The sequence below is a fragment of the Chenopodium album genome, chromosome 1 (genome assembly GCF_948465745.1).
Source record: "Chenopodium album chromosome 1, dcCheAlbu1.1, whole genome shotgun sequence".
In the NCBI taxonomy this organism is placed as follows: domain Eukaryota; kingdom Viridiplantae; phylum Streptophyta; class Magnoliopsida; order Caryophyllales; family Amaranthaceae; genus Chenopodium; species Chenopodium album.
Genome location: NC_137834.1, coordinates 17,744,695 through 17,764,213, shown reverse-complemented (window position 1 = coordinate 17,764,213; position 19,519 = coordinate 17,744,695). Strand labels below are relative to the sequence as shown.

General features: G+C 36.4%; 1 long non-coding RNA gene across 1 annotated transcript; it reads left to right on the top strand.

Annotated features, from left to right (window-relative positions):
- Positions 1-1,769: 1,769 nt before the first annotated feature.
- Positions 1,770-3,292, top strand: LOC145569234 (uncharacterized). The gene is made up of 5 exons (XR_014096078.1): positions 1,770-1,834; positions 1,969-2,089; positions 2,210-2,283; positions 2,466-2,554; positions 2,633-3,292. It is a non-coding gene; the product is annotated as an uncharacterized LOC145569234 (long non-coding RNA).
- Positions 3,293-19,519: the final 16,227 nt, after the last annotated feature.

Sequence of the window (19,519 nt, the reverse complement as noted above, 5' to 3'; positions counted from 1 at the left end):
TCGTTTATATCATTGTCTTTTGTGACTTTCTATACGCCAAAAATATTGTTTAGCTTCCGAGAGCTTCAATGTATAAGTCTAAGGATTTGTTATGCTAGTTATAGTTAAGCTGCTTAGATTTGGTCCTAATTACACGCATTCAGGGCCGGCTATTGGGCTGTGCAAGCAGCCCAATAGCACAGGGCCCCTCATTCAAGAGGGCCCCAAAATCTGCTTTGCTATTTTTATAAAAAAAAAAAAATGCTTCTTTGTAATTTAGACTGTATTTAATTATTCATTGTAATTTTTCTCTTTTGACTGCACTAATTAAGATATTTTAATTCTCTCTCATTAATGTAAATTAAGCAATTTTCCATTTTCCTTAATTTAAATTAATGATAATTACTCTCTTCTTCTTCCTTCTGTATGAAAAACTCTCAGCCTTCTCCCTCTTCTGCTAACGAATCGTCAATGAGGTAATTTAATGCTAAATTTCTTTGCTATTACACTCGATTGAGTAAGAAACAAAAAAAAGTTATGAAGATGAATTCATCAAAGTGGAGGACTTAAACTCCAATTAATACAAACTATTAGTTTCAAACTTCGTTCTAATTACCAAATTCCAGATACTTGGTAACTTCGATCACTACTCTGTAATTATTTTTATTGTTTATTTGTGTTAATTGATTTGCGACTTAATGGGTTATATCCTTATATGGTTTTCATGTTTCTGTATTTTTTATATAATTTTTGGAATTTAATTTTCTATGGCTTTGTCTTTTGAAATTTTATTAACATTTTTATGGTCTTTAATTTATTTTTAATAGAGTTCTACAAATCTTTTTTAGTTGTATTTTTTGGGATTTATTATACTCTGTATTTCTAAATGCAAGTGGATTTATAATTATGTATTGTACTACTGTGTAAAATAGTATGCATAAGTATTTTATTGCTCTACCAATTGATAAAGAAAAATTAGAAGTTGTATTGGGATGCCACTAAACTGTTTGTCTGTACAGCAAAATGCAATTAGAATTGGTGTTTAATTTTATAGAAAAATTACTATGCGATGATTGTATTGAAGTGTATATTAGTTGTAGTTTGAAACTGTGAATATATTATATATATGGGGGGCAAAATTGAAAATTAGCACAGGGCCCCTAATTTGGTTAGGACGGCCCTGCACGCATTTGTACATTATTGCCTTTGCAAGATGAACCAGATGTATTTTTTGGAAAGTAGCTTTATAAAGATGTTAAATTTGCTGTGCAATTTGAGTTTTATGACTAGCTCCATGTTTGTGAAGGGACTATATATTTGTTAGAGTTTAGTGTGTTGTGTGTTGTCTAATTCCTGAAGAGTTCACTTTATAAATATGATTTTCTCCTATGTACTTGATTCGGATTGCAATTGCATTTTAGATTGTAAATCTACATTTTAGCTCAAGTGCTCATGCTGGCTACTTGACACTCATATATAAGAATGTGTATGGACTATGGACACTTCAATTTCAGTCAATAAACACTGTTTTAATGATGCATAACAGAAAAATGTAGATCTCTATATCATAACTTTGGGCACTAGTATTGGTGTCCACATATCTTAAAGACTTCAAGTTGAGATCTTTTCATGTCACTCTCAAATCCATACCCGAGTCTGACACTTTTATCTATGGTCCAAGCATTACACTTCATATATTAGACACTGTCATTGCTCTCATTAGACAGCCATAATAGCTCCATATAAAGCACCTAATTGATCTCAATGTGTAGTCTGCTTGGATGGATCATTGCTGGGATACCATCTTCACTGTGGATTTGGATAAGGGGCAAACAGTTGGCTTGTTCAACTTGAGGTCCGTGAAAAAACTTGAATATTTAGCGAAATATTGTTGGCATTGCTACTCTTCAGCTGGCATGCTCCACAAGTTGGAATCAATTTCCCCCTTGTTGGCTGCAGTACTGATTTTGTCACTTGAGATGATAACAGGGTGGAGGATGGTGTGATACAATAAGAAATTGCGTGTATAGAAAGAAAACACGTCATGGTTCCTCAAAGTATATGGAGAAGTTTTCAAGATTACTCAGCAATAAGCGTTCCGAGAATCCCGGTATGTGTTTGTTCATTTACTTGTTATTTCTTCCTTATTCTTTGCTTATTGTTTTCTATTGGATTTCTGTTCTATCAATGGACTAATTTTACTTCATTAATGGGTTAGTGGTTTCTGCAGATTTTTACAATTAGAACCGAGTAAAAATTCGCTATTGTGATGGTGGCTCGTTCAGTGGGGATATCCAGCATAAGGTTTGTTAAACCATGGTTTATTTTACTGAAAGAAATCGAGGATATCATTAAAACACAACATAATTCTAGCCTATTAATTAATACTAATTACTTTTTTCTGTCAGCAATATTTGCATTGTCAAAGTTACTGTGATTCTTGTTTCCTTATACTTCAATTCAATGCATTTATTTTTTTTCTGTAGAGGGAGCACAATTGTACTTTAGAGGACAGCGTATATATTCAGCGGCTATGGATGAATTAAATTCACTAGGAATGAGGCACGCAAATCAGGTAATGCTTCTTTTGTTCTGGATGGAACCTATATATGTATATCTGGGCATCTGCATATGTTGACAGTTGATTCTATAGGCTCTTTTCTCTGGATGTTCAGCTCTGTTATGAAATTTCATCCATTGTCTTGGCGAACTGCTCATCCTTATGTGCTAGCAGACCGTTTTGAAGATGTCACTCCACCGGATAGAGTGCAGCTAGACAAGAAATGTGACAGGAATGTCACAGTTTATGGTTATTTGCGGGCTAGCCGGTCTTTTTTCCTCACTTTTACTGGCAGGTCATGAAAATTGCGGAAAGCGGAGCTGATATTATTCGAATAACAATGCACAAATGGCAATTGATATGGAGGGGGATATTATCAAGCACAACACCATTCCGGATTGCGCCAAGAATGCCTACGAAATTGATATGGTGGAGAGCTGCATCTAGGCTACAGGCTTTGAGGAACATACCTCTCACTTTATGTAATCGTATCTATGGAACTTAAGTAGAGCATGCTTTTATTTTATATTTTGTAATTGTTGGGGTTACCTTGTTAGAGCAGTTTCTATAACTCCCCTGAACTTGTTGATTTGATTATTTTTTATTATTATTTTTTTTTTGAATAATGTTGATTTGATTAATTAAGTAATATGAATTTCCCTTTTCCTTAAAAAAAAAGGATTATCAGCATACCAGGTAGCAAGTTTCCCCTGCTACTTCTTTTTTTTTTTTTTTTTTTTTTTTTTATAAAAAAAATTTGGCTTCAATTGTATTCGTAATGGGCATTTTAAATGCCCGTTAAGAATAACGGGGTTATTTGTAACGGGCAGTTAAAATGACCGTTACAAATAACTCGTTATTCGTAATAGGCAGCGCCCGTTACAAATAACATAGCTTATCTGTAACGGCCGCATTCGTAACGCCCCTTGCCCGTTACGGATAGGCTATTTTTGCCCGTTACGGATAGCTATTTTTCCACTAGTGTTTGATCTTCTATGATGGCTAGAATCGCGGAAGTATTATTGTTATCGATCAAGTCTTGTATAGTTTCTTTGAGTTTCCAACATTCCTCAGTGTCATGACCTTTTCCTTGGTGATATTTGCAGTGTTTATCAGGATCCCACTTAGGTGGCTTGGCTTCTGGAACTATCCTATAGGCATGACTAGTCCTTTGTGGTGTAGCTTTTCGAAGGTTGTCTCGTAACTTATACCAAGTGGAGTGAACACTCTTTTCAACCTTTGGATTCGTTGTTTAGAGTTGTTTGTAGCGTGCACTTCATTAGTGGGAGAGGAAGAAAAATGATGGTTGTTCTTCTTTCCTTTTGCACTATCAACTTTCAAAAGATCGTCTTCTATGTCAATGCCTATATCATAGACAGCCATGAAAGTATTGAAGTTGTGTTGTTATTTCAAGTGCTTTAAATACTTTTCTTGGAGGTTCTTGATGAACATCCTTACAGACTCCTTTGCAGTAGGGACTTTGACCATATTAGTGGAAATTTCCCTCCACTTGTTAAAGAAAGAGGTGAACCCTTCGTTTTCCTTTTGCTTTAGCATTTCAAGTTGTCTGTGGTCAATTTCAACTTGAATGTTACATTTGCATCTATCAATGAAAGCGTTTACTATTCCATCCTAAGTAGAGATCTTCTCTTTATCGAGAGAAAAGAACCATTGTTGGCAAATGATTTCAAGAGATAAAGAAAACAAAGAGTGACAGACTTTCCTACCAATCCCCTTAATGTTCATTATGGTTTCAAAAGCTCTTAAGTGGAAATAAGGATTGTCAGTAGGTTTTAACCTAGGGATGTCATTGGCATTGAACTTCTGCAGAAGAAGCTCCTTGTCCACCGAGACCCCTTGTGAGCTAATGCCCTGGAACTTGTAGTTAGGGGTGTACAAAAACTAGCTCGGACCTGAAAACCGACCTGAACCGGACCTGTTGGGACCGGACCTGATCCGGACCTGTAGATTCAGGTCCGGTCCCGGTCCGGTCCGGGTAAAACCCGGAAATTTCATGTCCGGACCTGAAACCGGTAAAACTACTTTTTTTTATTTAATAAGTCTAAATAGGTCCATAACAGGTCTAAACAGGTCCAATCAGGTCTAAATAGGTCCAAACAGGTCTAAACAGGTCCAAACAGGTCTAAACAGGTCAGCACTTTCATATTATTTAAAAAAAATCAAAAAAAAAAAATAAAATAATCAGGTCTATTCAGGTCCAAACCCGGACCGGACCTGATTTTTCAGGTCTGGACCGGAACCGGACCTGTTGATTCAGGTCCGGTCTCCGGTCCTTAAAAATCAAGGATTCAGGTCCCGGTCCATTCAGGTCCGGGTCAGGTCCGGTCCGGTTTTGGACCGGTGTACAGCCCTACTTGTAGTCATTGGAGAGCTTGTTCAAACTTTCCTCCATTCGTTGCATCTGTTGCTGTCTCGCAGGATCATTGACTTGAAGAGCCTCTTCATCATTTTAGTTACATTGGCTAAGTTTTGCCTAAGTTGATTGGCTTCTTCTTGAGTTGCCATTATCCTCTTAGCCTTTCTCTTTTGACGGATCGGTTTATCAAAAAGTAGTACTTGGATGAAAGTGTTGTCCTTGATTACCCGACCTTCTCTTCTTGACCAAGTGCTGTGGAAAGGGAGGTTGGGGATACTTTTTGTTAATTATTTGACTCAAACTCAATTCAACATGTATGTGGAGAGTGGAAAGACGATGTAGGTGGAGAGATATGGAAAAATTTAGGAATAGAGTGGACCCCCCACTCAAATGACGGAAGGAACAACATGCATGAACCTAAGACATGGTCAAAGTGTGTGCTAAGACTAGTGGGTGTAAGTGACATGTTTGGCTCGTGTCATGACCATGTGGCTAGACCATGTGACGAAACTCAATTAAGGACTAGACATGACTTTCGCCATTAATAAACTAGTTACACTAAATTGATTAATTAGACTCAGCGTGAAGACTCGAGCATAAAACTGGACTGTCGCCGAAGCAACAGAACTGGCACCACATAACAGAACCCAGCGCGAAACGATAGAGTTGTCGCATTGCGCCAAACACTAGTGTGTCGCGCCACAATCATAAACTTTGCGTCATTACTGGAGCATCAGTCCGGGTCTATTTTCAGTATTATACTCTAAAAGTACAAGCCTATAGTCGTACTAAGTTAGGTTTGATCAATTTATTTAGACTTTAATTACTCATATTAATTAATTAATTAATTAATTTAGTAAAGTCTTTTAGTAATTGGTTAGTTTGTTAAGCATATATATAATTACAAGTCAAACAAAACGGTTAGAATCACATGTAGGTTATGCACAAGCAAAGAATGTACAAGTAGTCAAATAGTCACAATGTGATCGATGCAATAAGTTTGCAACCTAACCATGGCTCTAGTTCTCTAAAGTTCAAGGATAAGGGTTAGTCAAAGAGGGTCCATGGTTATGAGTCTGGATGCACCGTGCGGAAGTCTTACCTTTGGAAGGGTTGGCGCGAGTGTATGGGATCCCGCGAGTTAAACTCGCTTCCACGGTTTGGTGAATTCAACAAACTCGGATGTACCCGTCGTTGCCATGAGCGTTCAATTGGGTAGATGGAGCGTGAATTCCCAGAGGGTTATGGCCATATGTAGAACACATATGGGTTCAGAAAAGTGAAGAAAACTCAATCAGGAAGTAGAACCGAGCGAAAAGTACTAGAATTGGTCGAAACAAAGAAGGTAGGTTTCTGGCTCGGTATTGGAAGAACATGGCGCAAGACAACAGGGCCTGTCGCCATAAGATAGCTCTATCACCAAACGACATTTCTGTTGCGCAGCGACAGAGCCATCGCATGGTTTCTGTTTTCTCGGCGCCGGTTCCTACATGCCTCAGCAACTTTCTGTTCTTTGAATTTTCCGATTTTTTGTAGCGTTTTTTCGATCCTAGTTGTGAAAGATATTTCCCAAATTTCCTACGTGTAAAAATCCTATGTTTTTTACGCATTACGGATGGTATATCCAATGTGGACCTTTTTTATGCATATGTTAATAATGTCAATCAAAATTACGCACATGAATACTTAGAACTTTTCGAGTCTCATCCACTCATTCTAAATTATTGCCAAAATAAATTTTAGGAATTAAAATAGAAATCTTCCCTAACGGAGTCGCCAAAAAACTGTAGGGAATATTTCAAGCAACCCATAATTGAGCCCCACTCTAATCATACACTTAAGCATGGTGGCGTCCAAAGGGAATGAAGCTAGAGCAAAAGAGTCACTAACAAGTTTGTTGATCTTGAGTTTTGATGATGACTCAAGGAACCTAAGCAAACCCATAAGGGCTTTAACTTTTGTCTATTAGCTTTGATGTACTTGACAGGTTCTTATATGCAACGAAGTTCTAGAGTCAGAATGGAGCATGGAACAAGGTCTAAGGATGAGCTGTGGATGAGCATAGAAGACAATCAGAAGCCAAGTTCCTTGAGTGAGGAACTGAAGCTCCAGAGTCGAAGCTTCACTGTGTTCCAAGGAGTCTATTGTATCTTTATTATTTATTTTAGGCTCCTTGTATATATGTTAAGTACATTGTTAATTGATAGGATTTAAGTGGATTTAATTTCAGTTTATAAAGATTTTATTTTCCTTATTTTAACAAGATTTAATTTTATTTCGGAAAATTATCTTTTAAGTAAAAATATCTTATTTATTAAAAGATTTTCTGTTCTGATTTTATCCTAACATTTTGGAAAATCTGACTTGGTAAAACTATTTTTAAAACAGCTTTTTACTTGGTCAAGGAGGTTGAGAAAATAAAGGAACCACTTCCTTATTGTGTGCTTCAGCTTGCTGCCCAAGCATCCACGAACTGCACTTACTTATTTCATGGAAGTTGTGGTGTAGTGGGAGTTAAGGCAAACGTAAGGTTTTCAACTGCTTTCCTCCTGTATAAATAGGATTAGTTTTCTGTTTTGAAAAGCACACTTGAGCATTACAATTCTTAGCTTTTCTAAAAGAGTCAAAAATCCACTTAAGTCCTTGAGTGTCTTTGTACTTAGAATCTTAGAAGTTTTATCTTGAGTTGTATTGGGGTAGAGTTTGGGTAAACTCTAGAGTGTGTAATTGCTTTGAGTGAAGCAAGGAGAAAGAGAGAGATTCGAGAGCTTAACTGATTGAGGGATCAGTTGAGGGGGAACTTAAGTTCGTTGAGGAACTTGAGTTTAGAGTCTTAATTTGTAATAGGTTGTTTGCCCTATTATTATTAAGAGTTGAGTTTAAAATCCCTTGTGGTCGTGGTTTTTCTTCTTGATTAGGGCCAAGAAGTTTTCCACGTAAAATCTCTCTTGCACTTTAAAGTTTTTGTTTAAGTTTCTTTAAGAATTCCGCAAAAATTACCCTAGTTCCTCCACAATACAATTCACCCCCCCTTTTGTATTGTTCATTCGAGTCAACAATTGGTATCAGAGCTAGTTCCTCGAAGAAATCAGGAAACCCTGACGAGTTAAGTTCCTGGAATCAAGATGAACAATCATGAGAAACTAGAAGAAGGTTACTCTACGCAGCGTCCTCCTATGTTCAATGGGAAATTCTACACCTATTGGAAGAACAGGATGGAGATTTTTATCAAAGCCGACAACTACCAGGTTTGGAGAGTGATCGAATTTGGTGATTTCGAAATTACCAAAACTACTGGTGAAAATGAGGTAGTACCTAAACCCATGTCTGAATTTGATAAGGAATATTTTGAGAAAATGGAAATTAATGCACTTGCCGTTAAATTACTTCATTGTGGTCTTGGACCCCATGAACACAACCGTGTTATGGGTTGTAAAAGTGCTAAAGAAATTTGGGATTTACTTCAAGTTACTCATGAAGGAACTAACGAAGTGAAACGCTCTAAAATTGACTTGCTTATGTCAAAGTATGAACGGTTTGAAATGCAACCAAAAGAATCAATTCAGGAAATGTTAACTAGATTTACTAACATTATTAATGAGCTTGTTTCTCTTGGAAAGCAAATCCCTATTGATGAGCAGGTCAGAAAAGTTCTAAGAAGCCTCCCTCAAGATGAGAGATGGAGAGCTTAGCCTTACAAGAAACAAAGGACTTCACAAAGTTCAATATTGAGCAACTTGCTGGTTCCCTCATGACTCATGAGTTGCACCTAGGAACAAGCAACAGTGAAGGAAACCGAGGAAAAGGCTTGGCTCTCAAAGCTGGAGATCAAGAAGACTCTGAAGTCGATGAAGAAGAGGCTGCTATGCTGGTGAGAAGGTTCAAAAGAATGTTCAACCGAAACAACAAGTCAAGGAACTTCACCAAGAAACCCTCTACTTCAAAAGCTGACTCTGGTTGTCACAAATGTGGATCTCTAGAACACTTTATTCGTGAGTGTCCACTTTGGGATACAGAGAAAGGTAAAGGGAAGGCAAAGGAACAAGTTAAGAGCAACTATAACAAAACTCCTTTCAACAAAACAGACATTAGGAAGGCTATGATTGCTGCATGGGGAGATTCTGAAAGTGAGGATGAAGAGGAACAACCTGAAGAAGAAACAACTCATCTGTGTCTGATGGCCAAACGTGATGAAAAGGCTTACAATGATGAGCTTGCTAAAGAGGTATTCCTTGATCCAAATGTGCTTAAGACTTATACTAAAGATGCTCTCATTGATTTAGTGTTTGAATTGGAAGATGACTGGACTCACACTAGTATTCGTCTAGGTGAATGTCAAAGAGCTCTCAAAGTCTGCAAGGAACACAGTACGTGGATTGAGAATCAACGAACTGATGTTCAGAGTAGATTTTTTGAACTTTTTGACAAGAATCTTCTCTTAAAAGAAATGAATGAGAAACTCAAGTTTGAAAATATCATGGTTAATGTAGAACTAACTCAATATAAACTTGCCAGTGCTGAAGTGTCTCCAAGTTCCTCCTCTGAATCTTTGCCTAAATTTAATGAGGATTTTGAAAAATTAAAATATAATCTTGACGAGTTAAGAATTGAAAAGGCAAAATTGGAGAAAGAACTAGAGCTTCGAAAAGAAAGAAGCATTAGTCAGTTTGGAATTCCTAAGTGGATTGAGAATGCTCAAACCAAAAGAACTGAAGGTCTAGGATTCATACGTTCTAAACATAAGGGCAAGAAAAAATATGTAGACCTGCCTAGTTATAAAGTATGTATCTTCTGTGGTAAAACTGGTCATCTTATTGTTACCTGCAACAAGAAGGAACAGTCTGTTAGCAAGAATGTTAGGCAAGTTTGGGTAAAGAAATCTGATATTACTTCAACGTCCAAGGAACCCAAGGAAACCTGGGTTCCTGAATCTAACCAATAAGTTCTTTTGCAGGTCCTAGTGAGGGGGAACAACACGTGGTACCTCGACAGTGGTTGTTCAAAGCATATGACAGGAGATAAATCAAAGTTTCTCTCACTAGAGGCCTATCCAGGAGGAACTGTGACCTTTGGAGACAACAAAAAGGGTGAAGTAATTGCTAAAGGAAAAGTAGGAAGGTCCAGTTCTCATTCAATAGAAAATGTACTTTTGGTCGAGGGTTTGATGCACAATTTGCTGAGCATATCACAATTTTGTGATAAAGGAAACTCTGTAAGTTTTACCTCTAATTCATGCAACATCATTAATGATAAAACAGGAAGGGTTGTTCTTGAAAGAACTAGAAAAGGGAACACATACATTGTGGATCTAAATTCTGTTCCAAGGAACAACCTTACCTGCTTGAGTGCCATTAATGATGATCCTTTATTATGGCATAAACGTTTTGGACATGCTAGCTTCTCACTCATGGATAAACTTAGAGCAAGGAACTTGGTTATAGGGCTTCCCTCAGTCAAGTTCCTCATACAACATATCTGTGATGCATGTGTGAGAGGTAAGCAAGTCAGGTCTTCTTTCAAAAGCAAAAACATGGTCAGCACCACAAAGCCATTGGAGCTAATTCATATGGATTTGTGTGGTCCCATGCGTGTTCAAAGTAGAAGTGGAAAGAAATATGTTTTAGTTATTATTGATGATTTTTCTAGATTTACTTGGGTGATTTTTCTGTCTAGCAAAGATGAAACTTTTGATGAATTTGTGTCCTTTGCCAAAAGAGTACAAAAGTCAAGTGGAAATCAAATTATCCACATTCGATCAGATCATGAAACTGAGTTTGAGAATTCAAGATTCGATGTCTTTTGCAAAGAAAATGGCATGGATCCTTTAAAGAAGGTCTATTTCTATCTACTGTTGCTGCGTCTTGAAATCCTAATTGCCATGGTTCCGATATAACTTTTCAGCCCCAAGAACTCCTCAACAGAATGGAGTTGTTGAAAGGAAGAACAGGACTCTAGAAGACATGGCAAGAACTATGCTCATAGCAAGTGGTCTTCCAAGGAACTTCTGGGCTGAAGCTATTAATACTGCATGTTATATTATTAACAGAGTTATGATGAGACCAATCATCAATAAGACCCCTTATGAACTGTTTAAGGGCAGGAAACCCAATATTTCTCACTTTCGAGCTTTTTGATGCAGGTGCTTTGTTCATAATAATGGAAAAAGAAACATAGGAAAATTTGATGAAAGAAGTGATGAAGCTGTGTTCCTTGGTTATGCATCAAATAGCAAAGCTTACAGAGTTTACAATAAAAATACATTGTGTGTAGAAGAAAGCATTCATGTGATATTTGATGAATCTAATATGTTTATGAATGTGCAGGAACAAGACAATAATGATTATGAAATTGGTATGATTAGAGACAAGGAAGAAGAGGAAGAATCCTCCAAGCAAACCAAGGAAGTAAGAGAGGAACCTGAGCAAGAACATCAAGAAAATGCTGAAGTTCCTAATCAAGAAACCCCGGAGGAACAAGATCATGGAGAATATGGCAACGAGGAAAATGCAGAAGAAACTGAAGAAGAAGTACCTCAAATAGGAGTTCCTGCCAGAGAATTTCAACCAAAGCCATTCAAATATCAAGGCTCTCATCCAACAGACCTTATTATAAGTGATATTGGTAGAGGAACTCAGACCAGATCACAGATGAGGAACTTCTGTGCCTTTCAAGCCTTCCTATCCATTATTGAGCCAAGGAACCATGATAAAGCACTAAAGGATGCTGACTGGATAATTGCCATGCAAGATGAACTCAATGAGTTCGAGAGGAACAAGGTCTGGCATCTTGAAGAAAAACCTAAACACAAAAAGGTTATAGGGCTCAAGTGGGTATTCAGGAACAAACTGGATGAATATGGAACAATTGTAAGAAACAAGGCAAGACTTGTTGTGAAGGGCTACAATCATCAAGAAGGTATTGACTTTGAAGAAACTTTTGCTCCTGTTGCTAGGTTAGAAGCCATTAGAATGTTAATTACTTTTGCCTCTTTTATGGGTTTCAAAATATATCAAATGGATTTTAAGTGTGCTTTCTTAAATGGTTTTCTTGAAGAAGAGGTGTTTGTGGAACAACCTCCTGGTTTTGAAAATCCCCAATTTCCTAATCATGTCTTTAAGCTTGATAAAGCTCTTTATGGGATGAAACAAGCACCTAGAGCTTGGTATGAAAGGCTCTCTAAGTTCCTTCTTCAAAATGATTTTAAAAGAGGTAAAGTAGACAAAACTTTGTTTTTAAAATCTGAAGGAACTGACTTACTAGTTGTTCAAATATATGTTGATGATATTATTTTTGGGGCAACTAACGAAAACCTGTGCAAGTACTTTGTTGAACTAATGAGTGGTGAATTTGAGATGAGCATGATGGGGGAACTCAACTTCTTTCTTGGACTACAAATCAAACAAACAGAAAGAGGTATTGCAATTCACCAACAAAAGTATGTCAAGGAACTACTGAAGAAATATAACCTTGACCAAGCAAAGACCAACCATACACCAATGGGAACAGGCACAAGGTTAGATGAAGATTTACAAGGAACTAGTGTAGATCAAACCAAATACATAGGTATGATTGGATCCCTTTTATACTTAACTGCTAGCAGACCTGATATTGCATTTAGTGTTGGCTTATGTGCAAGGTTTCAATCTATTCCTAAGGAGTCACATCTTACAGCAGTAAAAAGGATCCTACGATATCTCAAAGGAACTGACCATCTTTGTCTCTTCTATCCTAGAAGTGATACTTTTGATTTAAAAGGTTTTGCAGATGCTGACTATGCAGGAGATTTGGTGAATAGGAAGAGCACTTCAGGAATGATTCAGTTTCTCGGGCCATGCCTAGTTTCTTGGGGATCCAAGAAACAGAACACAGTGGCCTTGTCAACTGTTGAAGCTGAATATGTGGCTGCTGCTGCTTGTTGTTCCCAAGTTCTTTGGATTAAACAACAATTAAGAGATTATGGTATGAAGTATGATTGCATTCCTATTTACTGTGATAATACGAGTGCTATATGTATTTCAAAAGATCTAGTTCATCATTCTCGTGTGAAGCATATTCACATAAGGCATCATTTTCTTAAGGATAATGTGGAAAAAGGCTTAATTAAGTTAGATTTTTGTGATACTGAAAATCAAATTGCTGACATTCTTACTAAGCCTTTGAGCAGGGATAAATTTGAAAAGATGCGTATGGAACTTGGTATGATACAATTGAGTTAAGAAGACCTCAAGTTCCCCCAAGGTAAAAGTCAATCATGCATGAATTATATGTATCTTGCACAATATGAATATGTGAAAGCATAGTCCTGAGAATTAGAATGTATGGAATTACATATTGGATTGTGGCTGTATGTGAAGAAATAATTGTATTTAGCTTATCGATAATATTAACAAACTATGTTGATTTGTTCCAAGTTCCTCCAAAGTTTTTCATAAGATTCCATTTTTATCCTTTCTCTAATTAATTAGCTAAGTCAGTTAATTAATTTTATCTTCTTGAAAATCTTATCTTCTGATTTGAATTATCCTTAAAATATCTATCTTTTTAAATTCAAATCCATCTGTTAAAATTCTTTATTCAAATACCCTAGAACCTTCGTATTTAATTCTAAGCCTCTGATCAAACAATTAATCTAGACTAACTTGTCAAATCATCTCAATCTGACCAAGTGAGAAGTATTTTACCATATCCCTTCAATCGACACCTACCACATTAAATTCACCTTCTACACTATTCCACCGACCTATTTCAACTCTCAAAATTCACCCCACTATAAAATGAAACCAAACCCTAACCACTGTTCCTCACCACCTTACTCCGTAAAATACACTCTCATCTTTAGTGATTCTTCTCCAATTCCCATGGAAATATCACCAAAAATTCAAAAAGAATCGCCCATGGAAATTGAGACTGATACCTCAACTCAAGCCCCCATTGAAAACCCTCAAAACAAACCTATGGCTCGGAGTGATTCGAAAAAGAGGAAGTTAGCAATTGAAGAAGAATTGGACTACGAGGAACTTGGTGAACCGATTCAGGGGGAAAAATCGAAATCTCCTGCTGTCAAGAGACTTGAAGCAAGCTCTGAACGTTTCATCGCTGGTTTCTGCATTAACCTAAAGTGGTGTGAGTCGTGTAAGTATTCTGAACTTCTTGATATACTTGAAGCTCAAAATTGGGTTAAGTTGTTTAGTGAATGTTATGACAATGTGATTGCTCATGCTCCGTTAAAAGAATTTTGTGCAAATTTTAGGAATGTGAATGGTGTGTGTACAAGTAGAGTTAAAAACAAGAAAATTAGTTTTGATGCTGATGATTTAGCTGCTGTGTTTGGAACTCCTAATGAGGGTTTTGATGAGTATTTTAAAGGAGAAACTGAATTAAAGGTTGAAGGTGTTCCTATTGAAAAAATTGTTGAATCAATTGGGGGTAAAGTTTCCAAAGTTCGAACCAACCATAATCTGTTTTCACCTATACAAAAGCTACTCTTTATTTTTGTTCACTTGGCAATAGTCCCTAGAACCCAGCATAGACATGAGGCAAATCATCTTGATGCTGTCCTTATGTACTGCCTTGAAAACAAAATACAAATAAACTTTCCTTCCTTGATGATCCAACACCTCAGTCACTGCCTAGCGAACCATTTGAAGGTTGGATATGCAAATTTGCTAATTACCCTTCTTGAAAGTTGTGGTATCTCCATGACTAACTATGAAAGCCTCAAGCTTAAAACAAACCACTACGTGCAACCTAGAACTCTTGAAGCCAGAAACCTGACTGTTGTTGATGGAGTCACCCAATTTCTCACTAAATTTCTCCCTAAACCTAAGCAAGATGAGAGAAGTGTGAAGAAATTAGAAGAAGAGGAGTTGGACAGATGGTTGGAGGAGGAAGAAAGTGAGGGAGAGGGAGAAAAGAAAGAAAAAGAAGTGTTATTAGTGCCTGCAAAGAGCACTCTCAGTGCTGGAAAGAGGAAGAGTACAAGGTTAGCTTTTAGGCCAAAGGGGAAGGACAAGGCAGAATCCACTACTATAGTGAATTTGTGTGAAGAAAAGGGTTTGGGAGAAGAGAAAACTTTTGTTCAGGGGGAACAGGGCACATTTGAAGAAACCACAGTTCAAGCTGGTGAAGGAATGAGTTTGACTGGTCTTGGTTCTGTTAGCTCTACTTTGCAATTGAGATCTCTCAAGGATACAGTGCAAAGGCTTGTTGATGCTCAACCTGGTCTGATTCAGAGGATTGAAGCATTAGAGAAGGTGGTAGGAGACCTGTTGCATGCCTCCAAAGAACTCACCACCATCATGCAGCAGAGCACTTCGACCATATTACAAGGCCAAGCTGATCTTCTGAAGAAACTGGAGGATCTGGTCATTGAAGAAGTAAATGCAGGAGAAGAGCATCCATCATCTGCCCCAGAAGCCTAACTTTGTTTCTGTCTGTCTGTCTTTGCTTATCTTTGAACTTGGTCTGGATTGAACTTTGTTTCATTTTGCTTCTTTTGGTCTGTAAACACTTAAAACAGGGTATTTTCTTTTGATTTTGATGTTCTGGAGGAACATTAGTTTGTTTTTATGGATGATGCTTGATTACTTTATGACTATTTGCATACTATTTTTGCCTATATGTGCTTTGTTCTTTGCTTTGGACACAAACCATTATCATGGTGCTGTGTTTAGATATGTATCTTTGTGTGCATTAATTTTGATGAACGCCAAAAGGGGGAAAAGAAAGGCAAACTCAATTGTTGACAAGCTCTCCATCCATTTAAAATAGAAGGTATAACTATATCTTTCATTCAGTTCCTGGTTTAATTGTTGCTAGTTCATTTTCGTTTTAAAGTTTTTTTTTTCTTTTTGTGATTGTCTTTTAATTTTATTTTGTGAGTTTGCTTAGATTTTTCATTCATCAAAAAGGGGGAATATTTTTGATCTTAAGTTTTGATGATGACTCAAGGAACCTAAGCAAACCCATAAGGGCTTTAACTTTTGTCTATTAGCTTTGATGTACTTGACAGGTTCTTATATGCAACGAAGTTCTAGAGTAAGAATGGAGCATGGAACAAGGTCTAAGGATGAGCTGTGGATGAGCATAGAAGACAATCAGAAGCCAAGTTCCTTGAGTGAGGAACTGAAGCTCCAGAGTCGAAGCTTCACTGTGTTCCAAGGAGTCTATTGTATCTTTATTATTTATTTTAGGCTCCTTGTATATATGTTAAGTACATTGTTAATTGATAGGATTTAAGTGGATTTAATTTCAGTTTATAAAGATTTTATTTTCCTTATTTTAACAAGATTTAATTTTATTTCGGAAAATTATCTTTTAAGTAAAAATATCTTATTTATTAAAAGATTTTCTGTTCTGATTTTATCCTAACATTTTGGAAAATCTGACTTGGTAAAACTATTTTTAAAACAGCTTTTTACTTGGTCAAGGAGGTTGAGAAAATAAAGGAACCACTTCCTTATTGTGTGCTTCAGCTTGCTGCCCAAGCATCCACGAACTGCACTTACTTATTTCATGGAAGTTGTGGTGTAGTGGGAGTTAAGGCAAACGTAAGGTTTTCAACTGCTTTCCTCCTGTATAAATAGGATTAGTTTTCTGTTTTGAAAAGCACACTTGAGCATTACAATTCTTAGCTTTTCTAAAAGAGTCAAAAATCCACTTAAGTCCTTGAGTGTCTTTGTACTTAGAATCTTAGAAGTTTTATCTTGAGTTGTATTGGGGTAGAGTTTGGGTAAACTCTAGAGTGTGTAATTGCTTTGAGTGAAGCAAGGAGAAAGAGAGAGATTCGAGAGCTTAACTGATTGAGGGATCAGTTGAGGGGGAACTTAAGTTCGTTGAGGAACTTGAGTTTAGAGTCTTAATTTGTAATAGGTTGTTTGCCCTATTATTATTAAGAGTTGAGTTTAAAATCCCTTGTGGTCGTGGTTTTTCTTCTTGATTAGGGCCAAGAAGTTTTCCACGTAAAATCTCTCTTGCACTTTAAAGTTTTTGTTTAAGTTTCTTTAAGAATTCCGCAAAAATTACCCTAGTTCCTCCACAATACAATTCACCCCCCCTCTTGTATTGTTCATTCGAGTCAACAAAGTTTTAGGAACTTGTAAACCGTTCACAGGGTGAAGGTTACACCCCATCACGATCCATGAGATCACTAACTCCATAGTGGTCTGGAACCATGATTGGATATTCAGGGATAAAGGTAAAAATCAAACCCAAAAGAGATTGAACTTGTCCTAATAATAGGCCTCTAATTTATTCTTCTCATATTCATCGCTTTTTTAATTACTAACATACAATCAATATATTAATCCTAAACCTGCTTATCTATGTTGGTTGAATATTAATGCACAAACAAATCTATTATTGGCGATCACTTGAATTATAATCATATTAGCCTAAACAAGATTATTAATTATCTTATTAAGCGTGATTACAAGTACAAATTCCCTTTAAACATGCATAAAAGGCGTGATCAAGCAATAACAATAACAACATCAAACAACAATAACAAATCATCATATTAATATTCAATAAAGCATGATAATATTAGCAAGATCCTAGGAATGGTACTAACAAAATTAATAACAACCTAGCATATCACTAAACAATAAAGATCAAAGCTTTATCCCTAACATGATACTAACAAAATATTAGAAAGAGAAGGAAGCAACCTAAACATGATACTAGAAACATACATGATATTAGAAATAATAGTTAATACCCTAAACATGATACTAGGAAGCAATAAAAGCATCCTAACATGATACTAGGAATTAAAATAATTAAAGCATGGTTTCTATATCAAAAGAATAACAAAGTAATTAAATTTGTTACTTGGATGCCTTGATCTCTTTCTAATAACAAAATTCACACGTTAGTAACTTCAAGGAAAATATTAAATCAAACAATTAAATTAAATAATTAAAATAGAGATTTGGGACCAAACCCTCATAAATTATCAACCTTACACATCTAGGGTGAAAAGGCAACTTCAAACTTGGTAAGGTGTGTCTAGAAATTGTGAATGCGAAATGTTGTAAGAGGGAAGGTTTAGAAAGAGGGAGAAAGAATAAGCTTCCAGCTTTTAGAGAGAGAGAATAGAAAGATGATTGTGAATGATTGTTCCTCAAAAACGGGGAAATACGACCCCTATTTATAGAGAAAATAGTCCGGAAATGATAAAAAGGATTTAGAATTTGAATCGGAATAAAATTGGTTCTGTCGCAGAGCTGTCGTGCGTTACAGAGTCTGCCGCAAAACGACAGGAATCACGCATGGCGACAGGCTTTGTCGTTTGGTGCTGGGACAGTTCTTTGGAAAGCTCTTGAAGTCTAATTTCTAACCCAATTAAAATCAATTTAAAATCTTATTTAGATAAAAAGATATGGCTAAAATAGTGTAAGGGTGTCAGTTTTGGATAGTGTTTCGTATTCCTTTCATATCTTTTTCGTTATAGCTCGCAATTAATATTATAATATATCATTGGAAAGATAATTTCAAGATCTATCCAACCATATAAGATTGGGATAAAAATTATGAGGCACAAATATAATATCTAAACATATTCCATTTCGCACTAAACAAGGTTTTTTAAAAAGAGAAGTTTTATTCAATCCTGAATTCTTTGATCTTATCTTTTCAAAAAGGATAATTAAAATCTTTAAGAAACTTATAGAAGCTTATAATAAATCCTAATTAGTTTAGGAATGGTATTAAACCTTTGGACTCTCCACATGATCATTGGGTTGTAGGTAAAATTCAGTTTGGGCCCAATTTAGTATTTTGGTCATAACTTCCTCATTATTTATCGGAAATGTGCTTATAATATATCGTTGGAAAGTTCTTTTCAAACCCCATCAAACTACACCATTATTGTACCCTTATCATGGACCAAACTAAATTTGATTGTTCGTTTTCATAAACAGAGTAAGAAAAGAAATATTTTCAAAAATAGTAAGAAGTATTCTTATTAAAACAACCGCATCACAAGACTTTTCACATTCCACCTCGTTTGATAATCAAATGATGTGAAAGATATTCATCACTGGGTTTGGTTTTTGGGGAGACACAATTAGGTGTCACAGCTATTTTAAGAAATAGGGAAGATTTTCGAAAACAGAAAGAAATATTTTATTAAAACGACCGCATCAAAAGACTTTTCACACTTTCACCTCATTCGATAATCAAGCGATGTGAAAAGTATTCATCACTGGATTTGGTTTTTGAGTAGACACATTTAGGTGTCTATAGTGGGGTTCAAGTGTGGGATGCTTGAAATATTCCCTATAGCACCACATCGTTTTCCTAGTCATTAGGGGTGGCAATTCGGGTCAATAGGTCAAGTTTGAGTCAGATTTCGGGTTATGCTTTGAAACAATAAAAAATAGTGTAAAACTTAGTATTATTACGAAATATGAAATTTTGGTCAAATCGGGTCGAATTCGGGTTATTCGAGTTCGGATCGGGTCGGGTTTGGGTTTCTCTCAGTAACTTCGGGTCGGGTTCGTTCGGGTTATCGGGTTGGGTCAGGGATTTCCAGCCTACTAGTCATGACGACACGTGACAGGCTCGTTGAAGGAGTTACGTCTTCGATAAGTGTAATTACT